The 12117-nt window shown below is 44.8% G+C and overlaps 1 pseudogene; it reads left to right on the top strand.

Moving 5' to 3' along the window:
- Positions 1–10533: 10533 nt before the first annotated feature.
- Positions 10534–11867, top strand: LOC123450519 (annotated as a pseudogene).
- Positions 11868–12117: the final 250 nt, after the last annotated feature.

The following is a 12117-nucleotide window of genomic DNA, read 5'->3' as shown; positions in this document are numbered from 1 at the left end:
ATCACCATCACATCTTTTGCCTTTACCTTTGTTTCAGTTTTCCTTTTCAGTTTTCTCTTTCTCTAGTAGAATAAAAGTCTTAGTGTTTTAGTGTTGAGTTTTGCTTTGTGTCACCCCCCATGTATTCGAGCTCGTGAGCCATATAATAAAGAGTGTCTTATTTGAAGGGCTTTGCCTCTTTCCATGATCAAAAGAGTGAGAATAGAACAAAAGCATGAAAGATCATGTAATGATCTTATGGAAAGTGATGGCTTCACATATAAAAAGAATGAGGATTAAAACTTGTTGACTGTAGGCAAACGTAGACCTTGGTCATGGTTCCAATTAATAGGAAGTGATAAAGAAGGAGAGGTTCACATATAAATATATCATCTCTGACACCATCTATGATTGTGAACACTCACTAAACTATTGCATGCCTAGAAGTAGAAGTTGGAGAAGGAAGATAACATAATGAATTATGTTTGCTAGGTTCCGAACAATGTTATATGATTAGAGATCCCTTAGCATGTGACAATGGCTTCCACCTCATATTAGCCAAAACTCCCGCACCAAGTAGAGATACTACTTGTGCATCCATAAACCTTCAAACCAGTTTTTCCATGAGTGTCCACCATACCTACCTATGGATTGAATAAGATCACTCAAGTAAGTTGTCATCGGTGCAAGCAATAAAAATTTCTCTCTAATATGTATGATCTATTAGTGTGTGGAAAATAAGCTTTGTACGAACCTCTGATGAGGAAGACATAAAAGCGACAGACTCCATAATAAAGTTCTTTATCACAGGAGGCAATATAATGTGACGTTCCTCCGCACTAAGAGGACACGCACCCATACCTCAAAAGCGCAAGACAACCTCTGCTTCCCTCTACGAAGGGCCTATCTTGTACCTTTACTTTTTGCCCTTGAAAGAGTCATGGTGATCTTCACCAATTCCTTATTTCGCCTTTATCTTGGCTAACGTCATATGCTTGGGAAAGATCTATATTCATAAGTCAACTTCGAAGTGAGTATTCATGAATTATTATTGTTGACATTACCCTCGAGGTAAGCAGTTGGGAGGCAAAACTGTAAGCCCCTATCTTTCTCTGTGTCTAGCTGAAACTTTGATCTCATGAGTACCACATGAGTTGTAGCAATTGAGAGAACGAAAGAATGATTGAGTATGTGGATTTGCTTTACAAGCTCTTATTTCACTCTTTCTGATGTTGTGATAAATTGCAATTGCTTCAATGACTAAAGGCTATCGGTTATTACTTCTCGGTAAAGTTCTTGATCCATGCTTTACTTTGTGAAGGAATTGTCACTTTAGCGTGAGAGATTATATGTTGGTATTGCTGTTCTGATCATGATCATGATGCATGCATGTTCGTATCTTGTTTTGTCGACACCTCTCTCCCTAAACATGTGGACATATTTATTGAGCTAGGCTTTCGCTTGAGGACAAGCAAGGTCTAAGCTTGGGGGAGTTGATACGTCCATTTTGCATCATGTTTTCATGTTGATATTTATCGCTTCTTGGGCAGTTATTTCACTTCACGGTACAATACTTATGGCTTTTCTCTCTTATTTTCCAAGATTTACATTAAGAGGGAGAATGCCGGCAGCTGGAATTCTGGCCTGAAAAAGGAGCAAAGTTGAGATACCTATTCTGCGCAACTCCAAACGCCGTAAAAATCAACGAGGATTCTTTTCCGGATTTAGAAAAAATACTGGGCCGAAGAAGCGCCAGAGGGGCGCCAGCAGGTGGCCACAAGCCTGCATGGCACGGCCACCCCCCTGGCCATGCTATGGGGGCTTGTGGGCAACCTGCTGGACCACTGGCCCCCTCTTCTGCAATATGATGGGTTTCGTCCAGAAAAAAATCAAGGAGGAGCGTTTTCGTGGATTCGCCGCCGCCACGAGGCGGAACTTGAGCAGAACCAATCTAGAGCTCCGGCAGGACGATCCTGCTAGGGAAACATCCCTCCCGGAGGGGGAAATCGTCGCCATCATCATCACCAACACTCCTCTCATCGGAGGGGACTCGTCAACATCAACATCTTCATCAGCACCATCTCATCTCCAAACCCTAGTTCATCTCTTGTAACCAATCTCCGTCTCGCGACTCCGATTGGTACTTGTAAGGTTGCTAGTAGTGTTGATTACACTTTGTAGTTGATGCTAGTTGGATTGTTTGGTGGAAGAGTTTATGTTCAGATCCTTGATGCTACTCATTACCTCTCTGGTCATGAATATGATTATGCTTTGTGAGTAGTTACTTTTATTCCTCAGGACATGGGATAAGTCATGCTAATAGTAGTCATGTGAATTTGGTATTCATTCGGTAATTTGATATGTTGTATGTTGTTTTTCCTGTAGTGGTGTTATGTGAACGTCGACTACATAACACTTCACCATTATTTGGGCCTAGAGGAAGGCATTGGGAAGTAGTAAGTAGATGATGGGTTGCTAGAGTGACAGAAGCTTAAACCCTAGTTCATGCGTTGCTTCGTAAGGGGCTGATTTGGATCCACTACTTTAATGCTATGGTTAGAATTTGTCTTAATTCTTCTTTCGTAGTTGCGGATGCTTGCGAGAGGGGTTAATCATAAGTGGGATGCTTGGCCAAGTAACGGCAGTAGCCAAGCGCTGGTCCACCCACATATCAAACTATCAAAGTAACGAACGTGAATCATATGAACATGATGAAAACTAGCATGACAGAAATTCCCGTGTGTCCTCGGGAGCGCTTTTCCTCCTATAAGACTTTGTCCAAGCTTGGCCCTTGCAACAAAAGGGATTGGGCCACTTTGCTGCACTGTTTCTACTTTTGTTACTTGTTGCTTGCTACGAATCATCTCACCACACAATCACTTGTTACCGACAATTTCAGTGCCTACAGATTTTACCTTGCTGAAAACCACTTGTCAGATCCATGTGCTACTCGTTGGGTTCGACACTCTTACTTATCGAAAGGACTACGGTTGATCATCTATTCTTGTGGTTCATCACTAGCGGAGTTGAAGAAGTAGCTGGATGAGCAACTCACGAAAGGGTTTATTCGTCCGAGTGCGTCACCTTGGGGATCACCTATCCTTTTCGTGTCAAAGAAGGATGGAACCATCAGACTCTGCCTCGCTTACCATTCTTTTAATGAGGTCACGATCAAGAACAAGTATCCACTCCCCAAGATTGAAGACTTGTTTGGTGAGTTAAATGGAGGTAAGGAATTCTCCAAGATCGATCTCCGATCTAGATATTACCAATTGAAGATCCAACCCGAAGACATACCCAAGACTGTGTTCGTGACCCAGTACAGTCTGTACGAATGCACTGTGCTGTCTTTTGGATTGACTAATGCCCCAGCTTATGGAATACCTCATGAACAAGGTCTTCATGGAATACCTGGATAAGTTTATCGTCGTATTCATTGATGACATACTAATCTTTTCCAAGTCCAAAGAAGAGCATGAGCAACACTTGAGGTTGGTGCTGGAAAAGCTTCGAGAGCACCAACTTTATGCCAAGTTCAGCAAGTGCCAATTTTGGCCGAACAAAGTTGGATTCTTGGGTCATACCATGATAGCAAGTGGTTTGGCTGTTGATCCCTCCAAGATTACTATGGTAACCAACTGGGAATCGCCAATTCATGTGAAGGAAGTCAGGAGTTTCCTCGGACTCGCAGGATATTACCGCAAGTTTGTAGAAGGATTCTCCCACATCGCTCGACCTATGACTCAGCTCTTGAAGAAAGGCAAGAAGTTCGAGTGGACGCCGGAGTGTGAAGCAAGCTTCCAAGAATTGAAGAAGAGATTAACTACCGCCCCGGTATTGGCCACTCCAGATATCAGCAAGGAGTTTGTGATATATTGTGATGCCTCCAGGACCGGGCTCAGCGGGGTTCTAATGCAGGATGGCAGAGTCGTGGCGTATCTGTCACGACAACTGCGTCCGCATGAGGAGAATTATGCCACCCATGATCTCGAGTTGGCAGCAGTAGTGCATGCCCTGAAGACATGGCGACTTTACCTTCTAGGGAAAGGATGTGAAATATACACTGACCAGAAAAGTCTGAAGTATATCTTCACCCAAAGGGAATTGAATATGAGGCAACGAAGATGGTTGGAGTTAATCAAATACTACAACCTCAACATTCAATATCACCCCGGTAAGGCCAATGTAGTTCCTGATGCCTTAAGCCGGAAGACCAGCACCTTGAACGTCATGCTCAAGGAAAGGCAACCTGCCTTGTACGAGGAATTGGAAAACTTCGGTTTGGAGCTAGTAGAATCAGGATTCCTAGCTAACCCCGAAGTCAAACCAACGCTGGTTGATGATATCAAGGAGGCCCAGAAGGGTCATAAGAGCATTGAAGGCATCAAGAAGAAGACTCAAGAAGGCAAGGCCCCAGGATTCTCGGTGGATGAACAAGGAGTAGTGTGGCTTGGGAAACATTTATGTGTGCCCAACAAGGCTGAACTGAAGGAATTGATCCTACAGGAAGCACATGATACACCCTACTCTATTCACCCCGGTGGTAGCAAGATGTATCAAGATCTCCGAGAAAGATTATGGTGGCTTGGCATGAAGAGGGAAATAGCGTCCTATGTTACCAAGTGCGACGTGTGCCATCGGGTCAAGGCTGAGCATGAGCGACCTGCTGGATTGCTACAACCTCTCCAGGTGCCAGAATGGAAGTGGGACAATATAGGCATTGATTTTTTTACCGGCTTACCGAGGTATAGTAGAGGCCATGACTCTATATGGGTCATTGTCAACCATCTGACCGAGGTGGCCGATTTCATTCCAGTCAACACCACTTATGATGGGAACAAGTTTTCTAGTCTCTATATTGAGCGTATTGTAAGCCTTCATGGAATCCCCAAGGAGATTGTATCTGACCGAGACACGCAGTTCACCTCAAGATTTTGGAACAAGTTACAAGAAGCCCTCGGAACCAAGCTCTCTTTCAGCACCGCTTTCCACCCGTAAACAGGCGGACAAACGGAAAGAGTGAATGAGATACTCGAAGATATGCCCCGCGCTTGCGTCTTGGCAAATGGTGCCAAATGGGAAGATTGCGTTCGCTAAGTTTTCATCCAACAACAGCTACCAGTCGAGTCTCCCAATGGCCCCATTTGAAGTGCTGTATGGACGGAAGTGCCGCACCCAACTCAACTGGTCCGAAACCGGTGAAGGGCTGATTTTCAGGCCAGAAGTTTTGCACAAGGCTGAAGAGAAGGTGTAACTTGTCCGAGAAAATCTAAAGGCAGCCAAGTCGCGACAAAAGAGCTATGCGGATTCTCGTCGCAGGGATGTGGAGTTCATTCCCGGAGACCAGGTGTACCTCCGTGTCACACCTCTCAAGGGAACCAAGCATTTCCATGTTACGGGGAAACTCGCTCCAAGGTTCATTGGACCTTTTAAGATCAGGCAAGGCATGGAGAAGTTGCTTATCAGTTGGAGCTACCCCCGAAACTTTCGGGTGTGCACAACGTATTCCACGTGTCACAACTCCGGAAGTGTCTTCAAGCGCCAAACCCTTCTGATCTTTACAAGGACATTGACCATCAGGCTATCGACCTTCAGCCGGATCTCACGTACCGCGAGAAGCCGATCCGCATTCTGGATGAAGCTGAGCGTAGCACCAGAAACCGCACCATCAAGTATTTCAAGGTTCAGTGGAGCAACCACACCGAAGCCGAAGCAACATGGGAGCGTGAAGACTATCTCTGATCTGAGTTTCTGGACCATTTTGGCACCTAGCTTAGGAATCTCGGGGACGAGATTCTTGTAAGGGGGATAGGTCTATCACACCCTGTTTTTACTACCACTTCTCTGTAATGCAAAAATCTGAGCTTGTTAAAACTTTTTCAAAACTAATGATGTGAGTGCCATGTTTGTCATTGAATGACTTGTGTGATGATCATGTCATGATAAAACCCCAATTCAGAATATTGAATTATTTTCAAAACCTTCCACTACAAGGAATATGCTAATACACGACGCTATTTTTTCGTCGCTACATCCTCAGGGTTTTTAATTTACGACGATCTCACGACGAAAAACCAAGCGTCGAAAACAGAGCGTCACAAATGAACCGCAACGACGTTTTGATCAAAATCATCGTAACTTTTATGACGATTCCCGGATTGCCGTAACCTTTACGACGATCCTAAATCGTCGTTGGCAATCAAACCTAGTCCTACGTGGCAGTCCTACGTGGCAAAATTACGATGAAATCAAAACGTCGTGGTTGAAATCAGCCCAACCCATTTCAATTGATCACATGGGCTGGTTTATTTTTTGTGCTTTTTCTTATTGGGCTTCCTTTTGGGCCTTAGCCTATTTACAGCCACTTTAGTAAAAAAAATCGAATTTTTTATCATTATAATTTGGGCCCTGGCCTTTTAGTGCCCAAATACATTTGGTCCAGTTTGAGTTTTGGCCTTTTTTCATTTTTGAATTCAGCTACTTTTTGTTCCAGAACTTGGTTTCATTTCTATTTGTTGGGCCTTTTCAACCCATTATTTGTCCAGTATTAAATCCAACACTATTTCATATTCAAATCAAGCGAACTCGAAGTCAAATTAAAATCATCCATCATAGAACATCACAAAATACATATCCCAGGTTTACAAAACACAATAAGTCATCTCATGAATACATTTCCTTACACAGGAATATAGCAAGAACAAACAGAATTGCACAATAGCACAATGGCACATCTACTACTGTCCCAACAGTACAGTGGACTTCATTCCGCTCTCCCATGAGGCATGCTCGAGATGCGACAACTTGTCATCCTACAAGAACATTACACTGCACATGAATCAATCAAAAGGAAATAAATATAAAAAATATTAGAAATAAAAAAATTAGGAGGATGGCAAATTAATCACTAACAAACAACTTTTTTAGTTCACAACTCCACATGGAAGCTAGCAATGAGCAAGATTGATTAAGTAGAAGAGAGACTAGCTAAGAGCCGCTATCTTTGGCATATAGACAAAAGATATGCATAGCACGACACATAGTGTAGTGTGGCACAACATGTATGGAACAGAAAAGATTTGCTTTCCAATGGCATGCATCCAATCATCACAATCCTGGACTAGAAACAACACTGACTACTAGTGCAACTATATACAACAGGAAGATGCATCATCACAGGAGAGAGACAGAAATAAGCGTTCATTATATGCAAACAGAGAGAAATTTCAGTTTATATTTAACCAAAAAAGTTTCTGTATTTTCATGGAAACTGAACATCCAAAAGTTCAAGATAATAGTAAGACGAGAAAATGTTAGTCAATTACTTAATCCAATGATAAAAAACGACTTTGCAATCAAAAAGAAGAAAAGACTAGTGCTGGGTAAACCAACACACAACCAAACATGGGCATCGACAGACCTAAAAATCAACCAAGCAGCAACCACAAGCAGCACCATAAAAACATGGAAAATAATTTTCAAATGCACTCTAGCTAGGAACCTAGGACCTGAGAAGAGAGTGAGGGAAAGAGATACCTTGAGCTCCATACTAGAGTCGAGCAACAGCTAGGAGAGCAGAAGAAGCACAAGGTAGGAGCGTTGGTCTTCTAAGTGGTGAACCTGCACACATGCGTGAGTCAGGGAGCGACCAAACCGAAACAAGAAGAGGAGGGGGTGGGGAGGGGGCAGAGGCGGGGAGAGAGGGACCTTGAAGAGCTCCAGGGTTTCCATGTTGTGGAGATCCATGGAGAAGAAGCACATGGAATGTACCAAGAACCCTGATCTTCCATGGCTGCTGGTGCGTGTTCATGGAGGTGGATCCGGCGTCGTGGTCCCCTGGCTCACTAGGAGCAGCTGGAGCAGAGGAAGCAACCAACCCCCCCTCACTCCTACTCTCCAGGGCCAACTTGACGGATGATGAGCCCACCTTTAGGTTGGCCCGGTGCTTGTTGAAGTTTGGTGTCACTGCAAACATTTCCAACACGACAAGGTCAACTGGAAGCACAAAATGACTGGGTTCCACTGTCAAGCGTGATAAGAGAACAACGTTGTGGCATATAAAGAAGTTGCATAGGCAAAACAGTAAAGTTCAACACAATCATAAACAAGTAGTTCAGCACAAAGATGAAGATGCAAGGTTTCGAGCAACCTAAACCACATAGATCAACCAGCAAAACTAAAGTTCAGTTATCGCCATTGCTCAAAATATCAGCACATGTGTTTGATTATAAACAAGATACACCAACCGGTAAATCAATGAACAAGATATTTGCAAATGCAAATGTTAGGATACATATCTTGCAAACCCAAGCTGGAGTGTAAGGAACGACACACTCTCAGAAGTTTAGCAAAATAAAATGGATACTCATATGAAAAAAGGGTTGTATGGCTGGAAACCAATGTTGTACTCCAAAATGCATGTAAGAAGCAGTTTAGGGATCCAGTTCATAAAAAATAAAATACTAGTAAACATGGACAGTGGTGAATGTGAGACGAAAAAAAGAGGCCAGAAACCAGAGAGGCCTCTCTCCTTTATGTACGGCTGGAGATACGTACAACCTGCCTCGTTGCCTCAACCTTGGCCCGTTGCCTCACCCTCTACCAGTGAGTCTACAACACAAGGCCTAGCAAAGCCTACTATCCAACCATTTCACCTGAATTCTAAATTGGCAACTAGTTAACATATTAATCATGTAAGTCAATTATATCAAGCAAGGAGGTGGACATATTAGAAACATGGTCGTCACTCAGAGCATCATAAAACTGAGGTATACTGACATAATCTCACTACCAATACTAAGAACAGTCCAATCAAACTGCATATTTAAATCCAAAATGAATACACAGGATGAGTACTCATGCGGCCATGCCACTCACGCCACTACGTCCACCTCCTAGAATCAGTCCATGAGGTGGATCACTAGGCCAACGGGCCACTACTCAACTAGTCCACACCACCAACTAACAAACCTTTTAGCTAGCCCACTAACTAACCCATACATGCAAAAAATGCACAGCCACGTACGTACACGACTCGTATAGCTCCAAAGAATATGTACGATTTCACATAATATATGCACAAATATCAAAATGAGTAAATTGGTAAGACTATACCGAAACAACAAAACAGAATCATAAATGCCCTATCAGAGTAAGTATGACAAAGACACTTTATTTGGACATAAGTCCATAGCTTTGCTAAGATATCATCATTTAGGGCATTTACATAACCAATCTGGCAAACTGGAAAGCTGGTCAGCACAACATATCCAGCACAATTTACTAACACATCTGCGTTCACGCGTAAACTACAGTCAGCTCTATTCATAAACCAGAAGCAAATGAATCGACCTTCACAATTTCTATACCGTCTTATCAAACAAAGATGCCAACTGAAAAAAAATTAGAGATCGCTGCCAATTCAAGAAATTGTACGTTGCAATAACACTACAGTATGATCTAGCTGCACCATAATAGTGCACAGACCGCATCAAATGAATAAAAACAATCCACAATTTCCTCACTGGCTCCTAGGAAATAGCACATACCGACACCAGTAACTAATCGCTAGTCAGATGCAGTGCAAACCAACAGAAACATAAGACTATTCCAAGTCACATATATCCCATAGCCTAATCTTCATTCCCGATCGAACACAGTCATACCAGCACATACACGTCCAGGGCACCTTACAAACTAAATCTTACGTCCGATTAATACTAATTCAGAAGAAGACCTAGAACCTTTTTTTGCGAAACAAGAAGACCTAGAATACTTTGGAGCTTCCTGTCCATGTACCTGCGAACCACCAGAATGGAAAAAGTCAGCATCGAATTCCCAAGGAAACAGAGAGAAAACCAAGCGGAACAGATGGAACTCGAGATGAGAGGGCGGAGGGCTTACTTCTTCAGATCCGGCGGCTGCCCCGATCGGCACATCGCGTCTCCCGACTTGGCGAGGGGGCGCCTCTCTTTTCTGCTCAGCCAAACCCTAGACCAACACAAGAGGGGGAAGGAAGTCACGCCGCCGCCGCAAGAACCCTGAACCCTAGGGTACCTATCGTGCGGCTCGGGGAACCCCATCGACGACTGCTGGCGCTGCGACTCGGACTGGCACAACAACTGGCAGCGCCTCGTCGACTGCGGCATTGGCTTCGGCCGCAACGCCATCGGCGGCCGCGACGACAAGATCTATGTGGTCTTCGGTGCTGAGGGTGCGTAGTTGCGGTCGGGGCGGAGCAGCGAGGCCATCTCGATCACCGCCGACCCGCCCGCCGCCCCTGGAGGAGGAGGAGGGGGCGGAGGGCGCCCGGCCGGCGTGCGGACGTGGTGCAGCGCGTCGCGGTACTTGCGAAAGAGCGGCGTTCGGTTCCGTGTTGCCATGGAAGAGGTGTGGCGGCGGGAGAGGGAGGGGGCCGGGGATCGGAGGGGCCGAGATCTTGCTGGGGTTAGATCAGATTTGACTTAGGGTTTGGGTAGTTGGGCTGCGGGTGGGGGTTTTCCTTTTTCTTTTTTTCTTTTTTTTCTATAGATAGATGGATGGATGGGTGGATGGATGGACGCCATGTCATCGATCTGTGTGACAACTAATCTCTCCCTAATAATAAAGCAAATAGGATTTCTGGTCGTCCGTCATTTAAATTGCCCCCAAAGTTGGTTAAAATTACCCACCAATGCCACTCGTAAGTAAAAAAAAGGGTTCATTTTTCGGATATGAAAAGTCGGCGCCGAGTGGGAGGCGCTCCTCGTTGAGATCATGACACTCCGTCTGCGCCTCCGCATGCTCGAGCCGCTCCCGCTCCCGCCCGCCGCGCCCGTGCCTCCTCCCGCACAGGCGGCTACGCGCGTTGCTCCGCCTCCGCCTATCCCCGCACCGGTGTTTACGCGCATTGCTCCGCCTCCATCTCTGCCCGCACCCGCGGCGAGCGTGGCACCACCTCCGCCGCCCGCGCCGGCGCCGGTGGAGGAGGTAGAGGTGAGGAACTAGGTGGTGGTGGTCGAGGAGAAGGCCAAGGCGAAGGCGAAACCGAAGGCCCGGGCCGGTAGCGTCAAGAAGCGGGCGCTGAGTGTAGGGAGCGAAAGGGAGGAAGTGCGGGCGATGCAGGTTAGCATAGCCGCCGTCGCGCACCTCTCGTTTTGGCTAGGATTCGCCATGCATGACCTCTTGTTGGGCTGAACATGACAACGGCTCGAGACTGTACATACATGCTCTGTTTCTTTCTAGCTACCCGTTGCAACTTCTACAATCTGCTGATGCTCCACACTGTCAACAATGTGGCTGTGAATTAATGCACTTATGAGATACTGATAGTTATTTATATTTGTGATCCAGAACCTACTAATCAAGTCTTTAGCATTTTATGTACTTCCAAAGAAAATCTATGCACAAAAGATTATATTCAGTGGTATGTAAATCCAAAGGTTATGTACATCATGTAGGAAGCGTTGGAAAAGCTCGGTTTCTACTCGGGCAAAGAGGACACGGAGTTCTCCAGCTTCTCAACCAGCACCGAACAAGCCGTCAAGACATGGCAGGTCAATATAATGCCCGCCCCATCATCACATTTGCCGAGAAAGTTGTGCTTGTGCTAACTGCTACGCCAGTTTAAAATCGCTGTACCGCATTACATTTCTTGTTTGCAGTCATCGATAGGGACTACGGAGGACGGCTTGATGACATCGAAGATACTCGAGATGCTATTCATAGGACGGACCGAGGAGGATCTCAGAAAGGCAGGTTCAGAAACTTCAAGCCAGAGTCAGATTTTCAGTGATGTGGTCAAGACTCAAGACCACACATTGAGATCCTGATGTACACATCTGAGAATATACTTCCGTTTTTGCGTGTAGGAAGGCGTAAACGGAGCACTTGATTTTCATATTGTTTGAAATTGTGCTAATAATGATTATTATTTTCATACTGTCACATGGTCTATTTTAGTAGTTCTTCATAAGATTGATCTAAATAGCTCTATAATTTTGAGCGGTTAAGTCTTTTAGGTTTAGGTTTTAATTAGTTTGTGATAAGTGTTTATATGCCTAGGGATTGGGAGTAGTTTATGATCGACGAGATTAGTTTTTAAAGTTTTAAACATTCCATTATGCTACACAATAACAAGTGTGGCGTCGAGTGGTAGGC

Source organism: Hordeum vulgare, chromosome 4H, assembly GCF_904849725.1.
Source record: "Hordeum vulgare subsp. vulgare chromosome 4H, MorexV3_pseudomolecules_assembly, whole genome shotgun sequence".
NCBI classification, from domain to species: Eukaryota; Viridiplantae; Streptophyta; class Magnoliopsida; order Poales; family Poaceae; genus Hordeum; species Hordeum vulgare.
The sequence above is the reverse complement of the archived record's forward strand: the minus strand, read 5'-3'. Positions and strand labels throughout refer to the sequence as shown.